Source organism: Capricornis sumatraensis, chromosome 8 (genome assembly GCF_032405125.1).
Source record: "Capricornis sumatraensis isolate serow.1 chromosome 8, serow.2, whole genome shotgun sequence".
Taxonomy (NCBI): Eukaryota; Metazoa; Chordata; class Mammalia; order Artiodactyla; family Bovidae; genus Capricornis; species Capricornis sumatraensis.
The window spans coordinates 25,726,744-25,746,988 of NC_091076.1; the positions used below are offsets into that span (position 1 = coordinate 25,726,744).

Sequence of the window (20,245 nt, forward strand, 5' to 3'; positions counted from 1 at the left end):
GCTCAGCTTTCTTTATAGTCCAACTCTCACATCCATACATGACTACTGGAAAAACCATAGCTTTGACTAGGTGGACCTTTGTTGGCAAAGTAATGTCTCTGCTTTTTAATACGCTGTCTAGGTTGCTCATAGCTTTTCTTCCAAGGAGCAAGCATCTTTTAATTTCATGGCTGTAGTCAGCATCTGCAGTGATTTTGGAGCCCCCCAAAAATAAAGTCTGCCCCCCAAAATAAAGTTTCCACTGTTTCCCCATCTGTTTGCCATGAAGTGACGGGACCAGATGTCAGGATCTTAGTTTTCTGAATGTTGAGTTTTAGGCCAGCTTTTTCACTCTCCTCTTTCACTTTCATCAAGAGGCTCTTTAGTTCCACTTCACTTTCTGCCATAAGGGTGGTGTCATCTGCATATCTGAGGTGATTGATATTTCTCCTGGCAGTCTTGATTCCAGCTTGTGCTTCATCCAGCCCAGTGTTTCTCATGATGTACTCTGCATATAAGTTAAATAAGCAGGGTGACAATATACAGCCTTGACGGACTCCTTTTCCTATTTGCAACCAGTCTGTTGTTCCATGTCCAGTTCTAACTGTTGCTTCTTGACCTGGATACAGATTTATCAGGAGACAGGTAAGATGTTCTAGTGTTTCCATCTCTCAAAGAATTTTCCATAGTTTGTTGTGATCCACACAGTCAAAGGCTTTGGCATAGTCAATAAAGCAGAAGTAGATGTTTTTCTGGAACTCTCTTGCTTTTTCCATGATCCAGTGGATATTGGCAATTTGATCTCTGGTTCCTCTGCCTTTTCTAAATCCAACTTGAACATCTGGAAGGTCATGGTTCAAGTACCGTTGAAGCCTGGCTTGGAGGATTTTGAGCATTATTTTACTAGCGTGTGAGATGAGTGCAGCTGTGCAGTAGTTTGAACATTCCTTGGCATTGCCTTTCTTTGGGATTGGAATGAAAATGACCTTTTCCAGTCCTGTGGCCACTGCTGAGTTTTCCAAATTTGCTGACATATTGAGTGCAGCCCTTTCACAGCATCATCTTTTAGGATTTGAAATAGCTCAACTGGAATTCCATCACCTCCACCAGCTTTGTTTGTAGTGATGCTTCCTATGGCCCACTTGACTTCACATTCCAGGATGTCTGGCTCTAGGTGAGTGATCACACCATCGTGGTTATCTGGGCCATGAAAACCTTTTTTGTATAGTTCTTTGGTATATACTTGCCACCTCTTCTTAATATCTTCTGCTTCTGTTAGGTTCATACCATTTCTGTCTTTTATTGTGCCCATCTTTCCATGAAATGTTCCCTTGGCATCTCTAATTTTCTTGAGTCTCTAGTCTTTCTCATTCTTTTGTTTTCTTCTATTTCTTTGCATTGATCACTGAGGAAGGTTTTCTTATCTCTCTTTGCTATTCTTTGGAACTCTGCATTCAAATGGGTGTATCTTTCCTTTTCTCCTTTGCCTTTAGCTTCTCTTCTTTTCTCAGTTATTTTTAAGGCCTCCTCAAACAACCATTTTGCCTTTTTGAATTTTTTTTTCTTGTGGATAGTCTTGATCCCTGCCTCCTGTACAGTGTCACAAACTGCTGTCCATAGTCCTTCAGGCACTCTGTCTATGAGATCCAATTCCTTGAATCTATTTCTCACTTCCACTGTATAATCATAAGGGATTTGATTTAGGTCATACCTGAATGGTCTAGTGGTTTTCCCTACTTTCTTCAATTTAAGTCTGAATTTGGCAATAACGAGTTCATGATCTGAGCCACAGTCAGTTCCCAGTCTTGTTTTTACTGACTGTATAGAGCTTCTCCATCTTTGGCTGCAAAGAATATCAGTTCAGTTCAGTCGCTCAGTCGTGCCCGACTCTTTGCGACCCCGTGAATTGCAGCACGCCAGGCCTCCCTGTCCATCACCAACTCCCTGAGTTCACTCAGACTCACGTCCATCAAGTCCGTGATGCCATCCAGCCATCTCATCCTCGGTCGTCCCCTTCTCCTCCTGCCCCCAATCCCTCCCAGCATCAAAGTCTTTTCCAATGAGTCAACTCTTCGCATGAGGTGGCCAAAGTACTGCAGTTTCAGCTTTAGCATCATTCCTTCTAAAGAAATCCCAGGGTTGATCTCCTTCAGAATGGACTGGTTGGATCTCCTTGCAGTCCAAGGGACTCTCAAGAGTCTTCTCCAACACCACAGTTCAAAAGCATCAATTCTTCAGCGCTCAGCCTTCTTCACAGTCCAACTCTCACATCCATACATGACTACTGCAAAAACCATAGCCTTGACTAGACGGACCTTAGTCGGCAAAATAATGCCTCTGCTTTTGAATATGCAGTCAATCTAATTTCCGTATTGACCATCTGGTGATGTCCATGTGTAGAGTCTTCTCTTGTGTTGTTGGAAGAGAGTGTTTGCTATGACCAGTGCATTCTCTTGGGTTTCTGTCATGAAACAACTCAAATCGGTTATAACTATGTGTGTGTGTGTGTATATACATGTATCCCATCCTTCTTCAACCTCCTGTGCACCCTTCCACCCACCACCATATGTGGTCACAGAACCCCGGGCTGGCTCCCTGCATCAAACAGCTTCCTACTAGCCGTCTGTTTCACACATGGTGCTGAGTATATGTCGGTGCTCATCCCACCCTCTTTCCCCTGCCATGTCCACAAACCATTCTCTATGTCTGCGTCTCCATTTGAGAAGGCTTGCTCTTACACACGGAGAAGGCAGTGGCACCCCACTCCAGTACTCTTGCCTGGCAAATGCCATGGACAGAGGAGCCTGGTAGGCTGCAGTCCATGGGGTCACTAGGAGTCGGACACGACTAAGTGACTTCACTTTCGCTTTTCACTTTCATGCATTGGAGAAGGAAATGGCAACCCACTCCAGTATTCTTGCCTGGGAGGATCCCAAGGACGGGGGAGTCTGGTGGGCTACCGCCTATGGGGTTGCACAGTCGGACATGACTGAAGCGACCTAGCAGCAGCAGTAGTAGCAGCTCTTATACAATGCTGGACCAGTTTACCCCTTGGTCTCCTTGCAGGTTTGGAGGAGGGATCCCTGTTTGTGGATTCTGACCTGCTGCCAACTTGTGCCATGTGCCAGAGTCCACAATTTCATGATTCCAAGCCAGGCTCATCCTTCCCTTGAGTGATCCCAGAAACCAGGGCCCCCAGAATCTACAGATAATCTGCAATCATTCGAAGAATTCTCGCTGCTCCTGACTTACCACAGTAGTCCCTGAGGCATGGCTGGCGTTCGTCTACCCAGAGCTTGGGGGTCTGCAGGGGTGCATGGCTGGAGCCATGGTTTAAGGAGAGCTCCCCTAAAATGTTCCTTCCCTTCCCCTTACTCTCTCCCCCTGGGTCTTTTGGGTGCTGTCATTTCCTAATCTTCCCGTCATCACCGAGTAAGGCAAAGGGGCAGAGTTTTGCCTTCTTCTATCTAATCCCATGTCATGCCATCTCTGGCTATTTCCCCACATCCACGTTGTGGGAGTGGGAGACTAAAGACCTGCTCTGCCCCACTGCCCAGTGGGGCTCTCAAGCCCCGAGAAGGGTATGGCCATGCAGCATAAATTAATCCAAATTAGAAGTCAGTCGCTTGGTCACATGGGCCGCATCTCAGGTGCTCCCAAGTCCCGCAGGGTTCAGGACTACCCTGTTGGAGACGCAGACACTCCTCAGGAGAGAGACAGCATGCCACCTCTGCAGAGAGTTCTTTTGCGTAGTGCTACTGTAAACCAGCTCATTGCTGTTTCTAGAGGCAGCTGTGGGGTTTGCTGTGGAGGGACCAGCGGGCTAGACAGTACCTCTGAGTTTCATGGTTTTGCCTCTAAAATGAGGACAGTATTCACATGCAGCGGTTCCCAACCTCCAGACCACGGACTAGTACCTCCTGTCAGATCAATGGCAGCGTTATTTTAGAAATAAAATGCACAATAAATGTAGTGCACTTAAAGCATCCCCTGTCACCCCCAGTCCATGGAAAAGTTGTCTTCCACAAAATCAGTCCCTGGTGCCAAATAAGCTGGGGACCACTGTGGTATGTGCATCACAAGAGCATTGTAAGGAGGGCCTGAGGTGGAGGTGAGGAGAGTCCTTTGTAAAGTACCAGACAAAGATAAATGCACTGATTTTTCCTCAGTCCTGCAAGCCATTCCGGGCAGTCTAGGCTCTACCCCTCTGCCATTCTGTTTCCTTTATATTTAATTGATTAATAGTTAAGCCTTCTTCTTTTACAACAGCTTAGAGTAATGATGTAGAATGAAAGAATAATCGTAAATTAAAATAATGAAGCATTAGGACAGGGCGAGGGAGTTTAAGTGAGACTATGACATGCAGAAAAGGGAGAAAATTGAGAATACAGATGTACATAAGGTCCTGCATGGTTGCATATTTTCGTGGTAATTCACCATGGAGTTTCCCACCAGCCTAAGTGAAAATGAACTTTGCCTTGTTCCTGGTAGGAACCACCTTTCTGGTCTTCATCTTGTCTTGCTCGGGACAGTCAGTTGATCTCTCTGTGTCCTTCTCGATCGCTCTGTCACCCCAGCCCTTCCCCTCTCCCCTCTCTCATTCTGCTGGCCTACTCCTTCTCACTGCCTTATAGCTGCCTCTTGTATCCACTAGTGTGCCCAGCATTTCCCCCCTCCTGCATTCCAGGGTTATACTCAATTTCGTGGAAAAAGAAGATGCCTCTAGCATAGTGCCCAGCATCAGTGATCTCCATTGTGTTTGCTTTCCATCCCTTTCCGCTTTCTCCTCCCTGTGTGTAGCAAAAGAACAGAAACTAGGAGAGAGTGAAAGTCATTTTAATCTAAAAGCTCTTAAAGGAGCCTTAGGGGCAAACCTGTACTTCTGTGGTAACAGGGTAGTAATTACTGCACTGTCCTTTCCCAAGTGTGTCTTTTCTGCTGGTACCACTGACTTCCTTTTTAAGAGAGAGTGTCTGCTTATGGAATGGGTGGGCAGAGGCCACGTGTGCTGAACAGGGGGCTAGTGCTGACAGGAAGCAAGCCATCTGCACCTTAAGCTACAAAGGAATTCTCCCAGGGGGTTGTAAAGAGCAGAGAAAGAATTCGCTCAGTGTCTGTGGGGTGTTATTTCTCATGTATGCAGTGTTTTCACTTAAAAAAAAAAAAAAAAAGCTGTATAGCGGCCCCACAAGAACCTTTCACTCCCTAATGTTGCTCAACTTCGTAGCTTTGTTCCAGGTTACACCACAGCAGAAGCACAGTGGAGTATGTGTGTGTTGGGGGATGGAGAGGACAATTGCTCCTCCAAAGTACTTTTTCCAAAAGTGGTTCCTTTTCAGTAGTTGCTTAAAGGTAATTTGGAGACTTGATCGTTCTTCTGTCTATGGATGAGATGATATCTAGCAATATGAAAGGAAGAGAGGTCAAAGAAAAAAGTCCAAACGGAGCACCTTTTTCTGTGCTTCCTCCCCCAGCAACCTGAAGCATAGGCCCCCCACCCCAGGTCAGAATCGGACTACACCAGTGCTCTGGAACAGAAAATAGTATGTTTGCATCTGAGTACCTAGACAAGTCTTTACATCAGTCAGTACAGGCTAGGTTGTGCCGTGTAACAAGCAACTCCCCCAAACCTACCCTCAGTATCTGGCCATTGCATGTCAGTGGGAGACTGTAATATACATCATTCTCACCCTAGGACCCAGGGTGCCAAAGAGACGACTGTTTAGAGGACTGACAGTCCCCATGGCAAAGAGAAGACGTGCTGTCTCTTAAAAGCTCCTACCAGGGAATGGCCTCTATAACTTACACTCATTTGTCTTTGGCCAAAGGAAGTCACAGGGCTACACTTAAATTCAGAGATCAGGAGAAGTGCATTTTTGCTGGGAGAATAGAAAATACATGGAGAACTGCTTAGTGACCATCACTGTTTTATTACATGTAAGTGGCAGTCTGAGCCTAATGCCACCCCACCCCACCATTACGTAACCAACTCTGAATCATGCAGTTCTTCACATATTTACTACATACCTATCAGATGCTGGGCACCATGCTGCCTAGTCTGGTTGATGGCCTTGATTGTCAACGATAGGAGAGCGTGAGCACATAGATGAGGAACACGTTGACTGAACTGGCTGATGAATGTTAAGCAATGCTATGGGTCAATTGTATTTCAGCAAAGTATTTGGACTGTGTCTTGATATATGACAGTTTATAGAAAATGCTGATGGTTGTTTAATATTGATGAAGCATCTCCCATGCACTAGGCCCTGAGGATCCAAAGGGAAGTCAGACCATCATCTCTGCTCCCTGCCCTCAAGAAGCTTGCCATCAAATTGAGAAGAGCAGAGCCTCAATAAGCCACATGCTAAGTGCCAAAGAGATTTATGGGACCTGGAAGGACTGGGGTAGCCCTGGGGGCTAAATGTCATCCTATGATGGGAACTTGTTGTTACTGTAATAAGCTACAAGTGGTTTCTTTTCCTGTCAGTGATGATTTGAGAGATCCTTTAGAAATACTACCCAAGTATCAAAATAGGTCTGCTAATTTTATTATCTGTTTGGGATTTTCCTTTTGTTTCCTTTAATATCTTTGTCCTGTTTGAAGAGCAGCCTAGCTGTGATTTGTTACTGAAATATAAGAGCTGATGAAATAAGCCTGGTGTAGAAGGAGTTCTGACACCAGCTGTAGAAAGTGTTCTGGTTAAGTGTAGCCTTTAGGCTGGTCAATATGGGACACTGTGCCAGCCCAGAGTTTCTGTTCAAGGTTACCTGGCATTCTAATGTATTTTCCCAGCACTGCGTCTTTGAAGAGAACCTCACCGTCCAAGGTGGCATGAAAGGGTCCCCGCTGCAGCCCTCTCACTCTGCCGGCGAGGAAATCGAGGCCGGGGGAGATTGTTAGAGGTCCAGTGACCACTCTGTCCTCCAGGCTCTGGGGAGCAAAGCTGCCTCAGTGCGAGTTTGGAGAGCGTGAACAAGTACCTGATGAAAGCGCACATCATCTCTTAGGCGAAGAATGCAGTCCATGCAGGAAGGGATGGGGTGCACTAGGAATCAAGACTACTTGTCCTGGATCTCTTTGCCCTCACTGGGCATCTTGAGTAAGATGCTTCCCGTCCCTGCACCCCTGTTCCTTCATCCACGTGGTCTGACCTACTGATGTTTAAAGTCCTTGAGCTCCCAGACTTGGTGTTCTTGTTTGTCACTTGAAGGACAAGTACAGGATGACTCGGGACTGTGCTCATCCGTGCAGGGCTGGGACCCCACCAACCCTTCAGCTCTGATGGTCTCGATGACAGCTGTTGCTGTGTGATGGCATTTCGAGTAAGAGTGCAGTGCTCACCCCTGGTCCCTGATGTATGTAGACCCCTCTTCTCATGCAGCAGATCTCCTCCAGAGGAGAGAAAGCCTCAACGTCCATCCTCATTGTGCTTCAAGGCGGAGCCAAGAGGCACTTAGCAAGGGAGGCAGGTGGCAGTGTTGCTGATGGCAGGCACAGGCTGAAGGACCAAATGACATCTTGCAAAAGGGGAAGGCAGGGCAGACAGAGCTGTGAGCAGAAGTGGTGGGGGCCTGTACCTTCCTGGCACTTTGGAGAAAATCCATTCATTATACATGATAATGGGTTTTGCTCTAACTTGGAGCATCACCAAAACTATATTAGGAGCTGAAGTTCATGGGACTATAGTCTTGTTTTCATCGAGATAAAATTCCAAGTGACTGATAAGCCATGAATTGTATTTATTTTGGTGGATGTTTTGACTCAGGACTTAATTAGACTTGGAAGGACATTGTTCCCTAAATCAGCACTAGCAGGGGGCTCTGCCTGTCTAGAGGGGAGCGGGCTGCCTTGGGGATGAACCATTGCAGGGCGGGGGGGACTTCCTGCACTATGATTTTTTCATGCAGTTGGCAGGCTTTGTATGGTCTACCAGAGTCCTGGAGAGCAAAACTGGGAATGGATTTGGACAAGACCATGAGCTTTACAGATAAGGAGACAGGCTCTGAAAGGTGACATTCCTTCCCAAAGCCATATTCCCTTAAGGGGCAAGGATAGGATTTGAATTCGGAAACCTTTGCTTTCCATCATCGAACTTGCCTCCCTGTTTGTTCAAAGGCTTGATGCCATCCTTCCAGAAGGTGACCCTCACTGGAAGCTCATGAGTGAGGGCTGATCGTCTCCTTAGGACCTTACACTGGCTGAGGGTGCTTGTAAAGGTGACAGCCCGGGGCCCTTTGAGACAGTCCTCTTTTCAGTCTGATTTTCTCCACCTGGAGGCTCAGTCATAAGAAAGCCTGAGGGTGTGGCCCAAGCCAAACTCTCCTGCTGCTGAGGAAACTCTAGCCCTTCCCTCAGCAGAGTTTAGGGATGCTTGAAGCTACGGGAGTAATATTTCCCTCTTAAGGACATCTGGCTTCTTTGGTTCCAGAGCTTCCACCAGAGGTTTCAGAGTTGCATTAATCCTGCTGGTCACACCTAGTGGCCCTCAGGGTCTGTCTCCTCTGGGAGTGGCCTCTGCCATCCACCCCTGTGGCCTTTGTCTCAGGATGTCAGGAAGAGGAGGGCAGCTTTGTCTGTGGCAGCTACAGCTTTATTGTTTTCCCTCATCCTCTGTGCGCTTTGATTTATCTCCCTCATTAATCTGTGGTGACTGTAAAATCGCCTGAAATGAGATCTGAAGAGGGACTCTGATGTTTTGAGGGATGTTGCAAGATTGTGTGGCGGAGATTAAATGGGGAATGGAGGGAAATGAGATGGTTGCATGGCTTGATGGGCTCAGGGCCCGACTTGAGGATTTCTGTTGCCTCCTCTCCATTTAAGCTTTTACCCTGAGATTTGGGGAGAGGGACTCAAAAGCCCTTGGGTGGCAAAACAAGGCTTAAAAAATAATCCTCCCTGGCTGCCTCTGTGGGCTTCTAGGACATAACCCATGGGTCCCTCACGAGGGTGCGGTGGCTTCAGCCGCAGAGGAGGCGAGCAGCGGACCCGCAGGGCATCTCGGCTTGGGCAGGAGTCTGGGGTGTCATCCTGTACAGGCACACAGGTGGCTCCAGAGGGTGAGTCCTACAGGGTGTCCTCCTGTCGGCCCGAGTACCATGCAGGCGTGTGTGAGTGGATCTCCAGGTACCCACTGCCTTGTTCTGCAGGAGCTCCTGCAGGAAGAAATGACCATTTCTCGGTTTTTGGTGTGGGACAGCTCACCAGGGCTCTGGGTACCCCAGGGATGGATGCCCTCTGGGAGGCTGTCATAGCTCCTCCCTAGGATTCTTGCTAGCTTGCTGTCTGTGGCTCTGGCCTCTGAGCCTCATTGTCAACAATGGCTACACTTCTAGGGATCCTCCCCCTAAATGCTTTAACCTCCCAGACGACCCAGTAAGGAGTTTGCCCCGTTTCACAGATGAGTCCTGGGTCAGCGGATCTAAGTGACTTGCCCAGGGGCACATGGGCAGTGAGTGGCAGAAGAGCTTAGACTCCAACCCCATTTAACTCCAACCCCATGTTCTCCCTGGGGCACTGTGCTACCCGTCTCTAAAGGAGGAGGGTGTGCCAGTCCTGAGTAGTCATGGATGCAGCTGGGTCTTGGAATTTTCAGGAATGACCTCCTGGCTTCCCTTACCTGCATAACCCCCATTCATGCTCCAGGATTGGCCCCAGCCCTGTCTTTCCTAGGAAGCCTCCTTGCCCCCTCCTCTCCTTCTCTAACCCCAGACAGGGTCCTCTGGGCACCTCTCATCCATCCAGGGTCTGCTGGTAACCTATGTTTTGCTCCCTGGTAGCATTTAACATGCCTTTTGAATTGTCTGCTCCTAGGTGTGGTCTGTGCTTTCCCAGTGTCTCGGTGCAATATAGGAGACGCAGGAGACGTTGTATTGGAAATATGTATGATCCCTGGATTAAAAAGATCCCCTGGAGGATGAAATGACAACCCCGTCCAGTATTCTTGCTGGAAAAAATCCCATGGACAGAGGAGCCTGGTGGGCTACAGTCCATGGGGTCCCAAAATGTCAAGCACGGCTGAGTGAGCACTCATGGGTATGGTATCCCTGGCTAAACTAAGGGAGGAACCGGAATGGTGTCTGACTCTACTTAGCTTTCCTGGACTCTGCAGAGGCCTGGCATATACGGTAGTAGATGTTTGCCGTATAATTAATTAGCTAGTTAATACTATCCTAAGAATGATTAATAAGACTTACTGAATCTTTAGGTTTCCTCTCTTCCTCGTCTAGTTTATGGGTGAGTCTTGGGCATAGGCCCTTCAAGTGGTCTCTCGAATCTCTCTGCTTCTTGCTGTCTCGCCTGCCATCACACGGGCCCAGGCTGCCATGGTTTCTCTTTGAACGCCCGCTCTGGCCTCCTGACTGGGCTCACTGTCTCCTCCATGACCTTCATGTGGTGCTTTCTCCACACAGACCTTCCTAACACAGATCCCACTACCCCTGCCCTTAACTACCTCAGTGGGTTTCCCCTGCACATAGAATGGAGTCCAGACTTCTTACCGTGGTCTCGAGAGTAGAGCACGTTCTGTTGCTGTTCCATTGCATGCATGCTCAATCGTGTCCAACTCTTTGCAACTCTTAGGACTGTAGCCTGCCAGGCTCCTATCCATAGGACTTTTCAAGCAAGAATACCAGAGTGGGTTGCCATTTCCTCCTTCAAGGGATCTTCCCGACCCAGAGATCAAACCCACATCTCCTGAGTCTCCTGCATGGGAGGCAAATTCTTTACCTGTTGAACCATCAGGGAAGCCCAGCCCCTGCCATCTCTCTGGCCTCATTCCACTGTTCCATCCCCAACTCAAGCCCTGGAACTTGCCAAGTATCTCCTTTCAGAACCTTTGTATATGCTATTCCTTCTGCCTGGAATGTGCTTCTCACCTTTTTATAAGGCTGGCTCATTCTTATCCTGCAGGTCTAAACTCAAATATTTCACCGCTCTCTCAGAAATGATTCCTGACCCACTCTCTCAAGAAGGTTTCAGCTGTTAGTGTCTTTTGCAGCATCCAGTTTATTTCACATCCCTTATTGGCATTTGTGCTAATTTTTCTTTATCTGCTATGTCTTCCTACTAGGCTGTATGTATCAGGAAAACAGAAACTGGGTTAGTTCTGTCGGCAAATGAATCTCCTACCTAGCACAGTGCCTGGCTCAGAAGGGTGCTCATGATAGGTGTTTGTGAATGACTGACTGCCTGGCTCTGAGATGCAGGGCCAATATGCAGAATACTTAAAACCAGTGAGATGCAGGCACCAACTGGCCAGAGCAGGCACTGATCAATCAGAATGCGGCACCAGTGGCAGCAAACAGCTCTTAACTGCCGACACAAATCAATTCTGGTGCTGTGGCTTATAGTGATCCATCCCACACAGCCTTGTCCAGTCTTCAGTTAACCACAGCCCCAAACTGGACTCAAAATTGGGTTTGTTAGTGTCCAGGAGGTTCTCTGGTAGGAGACCGAATGGTTCGACCTAGCCTACTATCTTTCTTGGAAAAAGATTTCAAACCTCTGACCCCCTGTCATGTTTAGACTCCAGCTTTACCACCTCCCAGCCACATGACAGAGACTAGTTAACCATCCTGAGCCCCTGTGCTCTGTAGAATAAAAATAATGAGCCCACCTCCTCGAGCTGTCGTGCAGGGGTAATGTTAGCACAGTGCCTGAGCCCAGTTAAACCCCCTCCATGAACAGCCACCGGTTTGTAAAGGATTAGAGTGCCAGTTGCGCACATGAGGAAGGAGAGACACAGGAAGGTTGAAGAGCCTCAGCTGCGGGCCCAGGATGTGAGCACAGGTCCTGCAGGCCCACCTGCAGCACTGTGACCCCCTGCCCCCATCACCTGCCTCCTACAGAATACCCTTCTCTTTGTGATTCTGCTTTGGGGCAGTCTCAGCTCCGGTCTCCCTGCTTCTCCTATCCTGGGGGAACTCTGGCAGGAGGAAAAGCAGAAGATATCATTTAAGGCCTGAGCCCCACCATGGGAGACTGGCACAAGCTGAAGTAGTCAGCACGCCCGGACAAGAGGTCTCACTCTGGAAACTGGCAGACTCACCACAGTAGAACAACATTAGAGATGCAAACCTGTTCAAATCCTCAGCAAAGGTCTTGAAACAGAACTTGAAAGGGTTTATGACCCTGGGGATTTAAATGTCTCTCTAAGCCAAGCTATAATTCCAGCTCTGCTTTTAGAAGTAAAGATCAGAGCCATAATTTGAGGAGGGCCTCAGAACGCACACTGATTATGTGTCAAGACAAGCTGTGGGCCCTAGGTGCCGTGGGTGGGAGGGCCTGGGGTACAGATCCAGCAGGGTGCATGGAGGGGAGGGGACCAGGGAGTAAGGCAGGGTGTCGAGCTGAGGCAATTAAATGCCCTTGCTTCTCACTTTAAACAAAGGCCCTGAGATAGCCTCCCAGAGGGCTGTGCTCTTAATGATCTGGAATAAAAGGCTAGAGGGCAAAGCCAGCAAGCTGGTGGAGCTTATGCAGGCGCTGGCCTTGAATGTCCCTGCAGGAAGTCTGGAGCTGGAGCCCAGGGCCTCTGTCCACAAGCTGTGCTTATCATGCTAATAACCAGCCACTCCGTCCCTAGCACCCGCCCACCCCCCCCACCCCCCCCCCACCCCCCCCCCCCCCCCGCAACGTCAATCCTAGACTTCAGATCTGAGCTCCACTGGAGCCAGAGAGCAGGGCCCCTTTCTCCACAACCCCCACCCAACCACTTCATGGCATGGTCTCCCGTGCTGTATTTCCTGGCACTGTCCCTTAGCTCTCACGGTCGCTATGCTGTTACTCCACACATCAGCTCCAGCACAGCCGCAGTGATCTCCCCAAAGGCAGATCTGATCGTGTGCACCACTCACCTGCCGAGAAGCACCTGGAATGGTTCATCCAGCTTTGGCCCCAGCTGCCACGCCAGCCTTGTAATCCGCAGCACCGAACCCTTCACAGCTGCCCACACACTCCACGATGTTCCAGGTCTCTGTGCCTTTGCCCATGGGATGCCCTCTGCTGAGAATGCCCTCTCTGACCCCGTTTTGCCAGGCTAACACGTACATGGCTTCCAGCATTCAGTTCCAATGTTTCCTTACTTGGCACCTAAGTTTCCTTCCAAGGAGCTCCCAAACGGCCCTATGCAATTCTTTAACTTCTGACAAAATCTTGACTATTTTTTTTTAGATGTACTAAACTTGAAAAACAGGGATTATCTTAGTTATTGCTGAGTTTCTAGGACCTGATAATACAGTGTCTGGCATGCAGGAGGTGCTCAGTCAACGTTTATTGAACTGAACTCCTGCATTTTAATCAGATGAGTTACGTCTCCCCAGCCGGAGACCTTGGCTCTTCACTGTGGACATGGTTGTTTCTCTTGTTCCTCAGTGCTGATTCAGCCCTTAGCAGCATGGGGGGCACAGAGTAGGTCTTCATCGAAGAGCAGGTGCCAGTCTGACTGAGATGACTCAGGCATGGCTGTCCCTTCCATCCAGTGGAGAGCTCACCAGGGAACTTAGCATATGTGGGTACCCAGGGTTCTGGAGTGGTGCCTTCTTTAACATACCAAAGGCTTCTCCATTATCTCAAAGACCAGCTCATGAACGGACGATGCAGGCAGGGGAATTTCGAGGGGACTTTTAGGTGGATCTTGGAAAACAAGTTGGGTGTCTTGGCGGTGAGGAGGATAAAGAGCCGTCTAGATTTGGCAGGGAGGGAAATGGTTGAAGAGAAAGGAAGTCCCATCTCTGCAGGCTGACTGTGTGTTTTCCAGGCTGGCCAGCGCTTTACTTCGATACAGAAAGCCTCACCTCTAGTAGCCATGTCCTCCTGTGCCCTTCAGAAGTCACCTCCCCCAGCTCCAGGCTGCACCAGAGGTCATCTCTGTGGCCTTTGAGAGGAGCCTTCTGAAAACAGACTCTGATAGACTGAGGCAATAGCTGACTTATCTGCAGATGCCCTGGGGCCACCTCCTAATGATTAAACACTACACAAACACCCAGTGACCAGAGTGTCCCGCCATAAATGGGCTGTAAACCCAGGACTGGGGTGGGGGTGGGGGGAGCAACAGCTGTTGTCCCACCAACTGGAGGAAAGGAGGCTGGAGAAATGCTTTCTGCCCTAAGCGATGAGCCCTGGGGGTAGGCACCCAGAGAACAGACCCAGAACTTCACTTCCACCAAGAGGGCTGTGGGGCAAGGGAGGGTGGGCTTCAGAGGTCACTGAGCATGGAAAATAGCGAGTGCCTCCCTCCCCTCTGCTGTGTTAGATGCATTAGTGTGCATCAGTGTGCACCCCAGCCTGGTGGTGAGTTCGTACTGCAGATGGAGAAACAGAGCTAGTAACCCGTGGGGCTGGATTCAAATGAAGTCTTGTGTTATATTCATCTGCATACCCATGATGAGGGGAAAACTATCTCCACCACCTTCGAGTTCCATGATGCAGCTGACTCAGAGAGGCTAGGCCATTTGTCTGGAGTCACGCAGCAAGCAGGACTAGTCCCAGGTCATCCGGCCTGCTTGCCCAAGCCCTCTCCTTTATCTCAAATGACCACACACTGCCCCCAGCCGCTCTTCGGAGGGGTCAAGGGACTCAAAGGGCCAGGTGTGGGAAATTGCCTCTCCTATCTGTAACCACTGCTTACCATCTCTAGGTCACCACTTGAGTCCAGCAGGTGAAAGGATCACACCTGTACCTGTTTCTGCCTTTTGCCTCTCCAGAAAAGAGGCCACTGGGGCTTCCTGGTGGAAAAAGTTGGGGGTTCATGCCCAGCCACCTGCACGCTTCCTAGTGGTTTAGAAGGGCCATGAAGCCTCTTGAGAGGCGGGGATGAGAATGAAGCCCTCTTGACAAGCCCACTTGTCACCTGTCATCTTGATTTATTAGGATCCACTGTTCCCACTCTTCACTGAGTAAAACTACCATTCCATTCATGGGATTTAGTGTTTTTAGCTTCTGGTTTTGTCATATTGTTAATAACAACAATAGTGGTAATAGTATCTAGTGGGTACTAAGCCATGGCACCCCACTCTAGTACTCTTGCCTGGAGAATCCCATGGTTGGAGGAGTCTGGTGGGCTGCAGTCCATGGGGTCGCGAAAAGTCGGACATGACTGAGCGACTTCCCTTTCACTTTTCACTTTCACGCATTGGAGAAGGAAATGGCAACCCACTCCAGTGTTCTTGCCTGGAGAATCCCAGGGACGGGGGAGCCTGGTGGGCTGCCGTCTATGGGTTCACACAGAGTCAGACACGACTGAAGTGACTTAGCAACAGCAGCAGCAAGCCCATAGAGAACTCGTGTGGAGTTAAGAGATATTTGAAAAGAAAACATCTAGAACTGCATCCAGTCTGGGTGAGCCTCCAGCCTCACCTGCTGGCAAACCCCGGAAGCCCTGAAAGTGTGTTCTCAAACAGTGTGGGCTCTGCACCCCAGAGGCGGAGCCGCATGCTGGCTCTCCAGGATCTCAGCTGGGTTCCCAGCAGCAGTGGTTACTATGCTGACCCTACTTTCTCCCCCGCAGCACCTCCAAAAGCTTAATCTGTTCCTGCTGTGTGTCAGAGGGGAGCCCGCCAGGCTTAGGTGTCCTTCAGCGGACCCGTGTTTCCAGGGTAATCCACTCCTCCTCTGCGCTCTGCTTTCCCTTCTGTGAAATGGGTGTGTGATGTCCTGGGGTCTCCTCTCCCATGCAGCTCACCAAGCAGGGCTCTGGCCAGAACAGCCGGGACCCTCCGTGCTGCCAATGAGGAAATTCGGTGCTAATGGAACATGAAGTGATGTGCGCGAGGGCTGGCAGTGTTGATGCTCTGATCAGGTTACAGTTAATTCTCTCAGAACCTCCTTCCATGGGAGGCACAGTCTTACTATTACTAGCCTCATAAATTCCCTTTCCCTGACCCAGGGCCTGAGAGTAACTTGAGGTGGTGCTGAAAGAAGATAGCATCTAAATCCACTGGGCTGCTTTACAGGCTATAAGCTTTAGCTCCCTCCTCCCCAAAGCTGCACTGGCCCCACTCTTATTCCAGGTGCCATCTGATGGGCTTTGGGGAGTCAGAGTTCCTCGCTCGCCTCTCTTTTTCTCTCGTGCTTCTTTGCATTCAAGATCTCAAACCCGAGGCAAAATGTAGTGGTTAAGAGCAGAGGAAGAGCCCATCACCCAAATAATTTGGTTGGCATAGCCCAACCCCTGCTCAGCCACTTGCTAACCAAATGACTTAAAGTCACTTACTACAGATAATTAGAAGCCCTTCTTAATGGAGTTGGTGTGAGACCCACCAGTGAGAACCCCAATAATCAAGAACACTTATTCAGAAGGAAGATTCGGCTCCAAGGCAGGGCAGGAAAGAATGTACCTTCTGTTGTATGTTTGCTAGACTGTGAGCCTCTGACCGTAAAGACCCTCTGTGTCTGTCTTAACACTTTAACCACCAGGTCCTGGGAGGTAAATGTCACGCTCGAGAAGCCTCATCCATGTCTGTGAATAATTTCAATGCCAAATGACTCTACTTATTTTTTTTTAATTTAATTTACTTTATTAACATTTTCTCCATCACTTCTGAAGACAAAGCAATAAACAAAACAAGAAACCAAATCCTGAACTGTCGAGTTTGCCAGTTTCTGTGATGTGAAATATCCCACCATAGATGCTTTCGCGTTGTAAAAGCAGAACAAGGGGAAATGAGTCCTGTCTGGATTGCTGCTGCTGAGGAACGCAGCAAAGGGAACTGACATTTATGAGCATTTCCTGTGCCTGGCAGCAGGCGAAAGGCACCAGGTCTCAGCTTATTTCATCCTGCCAAACTCCTTCCCACAAAGTCAGTGTGACCTTTACTTTTCACATCAGGAAACTTAAATGAGGTGGAGAGAGGTGAACTTACGTGAGGTCAGACACCTGGAGGAGCTGGGTTAATTATATTATAGAAGCAGCAGCAGAAATAATAGTAGTAGCGGTAATAGCAGCAGCTAACATTTGTATAGTACTTACTATATGAGCCAGGTGCTTTACTGAAATCTCCTCACTTAATCCTCAATGAGGTATGCTTGAGGTATGCTTATTTTGCAGAGGAGGAAAGTAAGGTACAAAGATGCTAAATAATCTGAGACTGGAACCCTGGTCTCCATAAACCATTTTTGTTCTTGTTTTCGAGAAAGCGCTAGCAAGCACTTTGTAGAATACAGAAGAATTAGATTATTAAGGAAAATGGTGGCCCTTCCTTTCCTAGAGATCTTTAGAATGAGACTTGTTGTCCACATGTACAGAGTGTGTGAAAGGAATTTTCCTGGAGGTGTAGGGCAAGGGTACAGGGACCCATGAGCCCAGGTGGCACTCGTGGTAAAGAACCTGCCTGCCAGTGCAGGTAGGTGACAGAGAGAAGGGTTCAGGTCAGAAAGATCCCCAGGACAAAGAAGTGGCAACCCACTCCAGTATTATTGCCTGGAGAATCCCATGGACAGAGAAGCTTGGCCAGCAGGCTACAGTTCACAGAGTCACAAAGAGTCAGACACGACTGAAATGCCTTCGGTCATTCATAGGGCAAGAGTGCAGGAACCCTTGAGCTCCCCTGGGACCTAGCCACATCTCTCCAATGCCAATGGGGCTGGCAGTGTTATTATCACTGGAGAAACAGATCTGCCCTTCTCTGGAGTGAATGACAGGTTAGAAAAGGCTCTCAACGTCTAAATTTAGGCAGCAGAGTGTATTCATGGTATTCATGGTCACCAGGAAAAGATAGGTTTGACAGGTTGGCTGGAGGACAAAAGCCAGTCCTTGAAGAAATCAGTTCTCCTAAGTCAGGTTCAGTATTTATCTCCATTGAGCCATGTGAGCCTGTGGATCGGCGGCTGCAGCAGGAGTGCTGGGTACCAAGAGGCAGCGCTGCCTCCTCGCTGGGGCTTCTGCCGGGGTCGTCTGCCCAATCAGCCAGCATTAGGATAACTGCCTACTCCACCCAGCCCCGCACTTTGGATCTTGGCTTTGCAGTGCTATTGAGAATTTGTCGAAATGTTTTCTGTCCACAGAATGGGAGAAGAGCTTCATTGTGCTTTAACTCCTTGCTCTGGTCTTATGAGAATGTGTCGGTGCTGGAGCCCTGTTTTCATGAAGGCAGGAGGTGGTGGTGGTTTAGTCGCTCAGTCGTGTCCAACTCTTGCGATCGCATGGACTGTAGCCCACCAGGCTCCTCTGTCCCTGGGATTCTTCAGGCAAGAATGCTGGAGTGGGTTACCATCTCCTTCTCCAAGGGATCTTCCAGACCCAGGGATCGAACCCAGGCCTCCTGCATTGCAGACAGATTCTTTGCCGCCTGAGCTACGAGGGAAGCCCAGAGGGAGGAGAGCAGAACGCAGATGTTTCAGAAATCTTAGTCTGTGTATTTCAAGCCTCACTCAGTTAATCTGCCTTTGCATTATTAGATAGGCCTCCTTATTTAAACGTGTATTAAAACGTTCAGTTTTCTTTCATAGTGACTTTTCCTTTTACTAAAGTTTGTGTGTCTGTCTTCACCTGTCTCGGTGTCTTTTGTATCTCACCTTTATTGTCCTTTCTTCGGCTATTTCTTGAGGTACAAAACCTTCCAGAGCTTTCCCTGCCTCCCTTGACAGCCAGCAGAGATTTCAGGGACACAAGCGAAGCATGCTTGCAAATCAGCACCTTCAGTGCTACGCATAGGACTCTGCTCCGGCAAAGACAGAGGCTCAGATGAAAATCATTCACACCGCACCATGTCCGCCGGGTAGCCAACACACTCTGGAAAAGAAGTTCAGCGCTGTGGAGATGACTAAATTTAGATTTGTGTATTTCTTTTTCTGCCGCTTGTGTCTTTGATCTCCTTGGCAGTTGAAAATTGAAGTTCCTCAGATCTTTTTTCCCCTGGTTATTTTCTAGATAAACCATTTGCACAGAGCTCTGTGTGTCTGCACATGCTTAATTTCCCTGGCATCTGATAAATGTTTTGAAATACAGTAATGCTGGAAGCTCTTTTCATTACCTTAAAGTGCTTTGCGTAAATAGAATTGATTCTTTTCCTCGACTGCTGTGGTGTTGCTTTTTTTTTTTAATGGATAAGATCAATCTAATTAGCTTCCCTTCTTATCGCTTCCATCCTGTTCAGCCATCTTTTCTGCTCCTTCCTGCAGCGTTTGCTGGCACATGAGATTTCATGGCCCCTTGGCTGCACAGGTGTCTGTGAGACCTCCCTAACTGTAGGATGGGAATTGGGAATCCCTGGTCTATAAGAAGAGAGCTATGGGGTGGGGAGGAGTAAAGCAGAATGTGGGTTGGGTGCTGGAGATCTGAGGTCTCACCTTGGATCTGTCACTAAACTCTGTGAGCTCAGGCAAGTTACTTCCTCTCTGCCTGAGCTCACCCCTAGAGTGAGAGAACTGAGCCACATGGCACCTGAGTTTCATTTCAGATCTGAACTTCTAGAGTGACCGCATTTAATCAGATAGCCAACCCTGTGTAAGATTTGAAGTCTGGTGATTGCAGATAAATTGCATGGAGGTAGGTGCTTGTTGAACTCAGCAAAGTCTGAACAGAATTCTCCAGGACTTAAAATAGATGAGCTGTGAGATCCTGGTATGACTTGGAGCTCCCATGGGCTGGACATAATAATTTTTAAATGCTGAGCTTGTCAAAAAAATTACATAAAATGCAAGCCACCGAAAGAGATTTCTGAACTGGGAAGCGGAGCTGGGTAACTTTCCATTGGTGTATCTGCATCCCTGCTTCCCAGAGCTTTTCCAGAAGCAGTGAAGGTGTCTGAGCTTCCCAGTCCCTGTAAGGATAAAGTTCAAACTCTGTTCCTGGGCTTACTGTGAGCCTCAGCTCCCGTTGTTTACTGCCCCTTCGTCCACACTGAACTGGTTGCCATTCTCTGAAAACGATCCATTCTTGCTTTGCAGAGGCTGTTCCCTCCATCTTTGTCCCACACCCACAGCTTGGTTCTTATCCTTCAAGGCTCACATAAGAGTCACCTCCTCTAGGAAGCCTTCCTTAACCACCCCAACTCCCAAGGCCAGATTAGCTGATGCTCCTATTTGCTTTCATAGTATCCTGGAACTCTGCCCTATCAGAGCAGTAAACACAGCATATTATACATGTCTGCTACTTGCCTGTCACCTCACCTGTACTCCAAGCATCTGGAGGGCCAGGCCTGACTTACCATCATACCCTCTTGCCCAAATGAAAGACTGTCCAGCTAGGTAGATGAGTGCCAGCTCACCCAGCTCAGCTTGTTCGTGGAGCCAGAAATCACTCCCAAGGCTGCTCGTCTCCAAACCCCA

The 20,245-nt window shown here is 48.6% G+C and overlaps 1 protein-coding gene across 1 annotated transcript in view; it reads left to right on the top strand.

The window, feature by feature from the left end:
• Positions 1-20,245, top strand: part of NAV2 (neuron navigator 2) — a 421,834-nt gene that overhangs the window by 299,974 nt on the left and 101,615 nt on the right. The gene's annotated exons all lie outside the window — the stretch shown is intronic.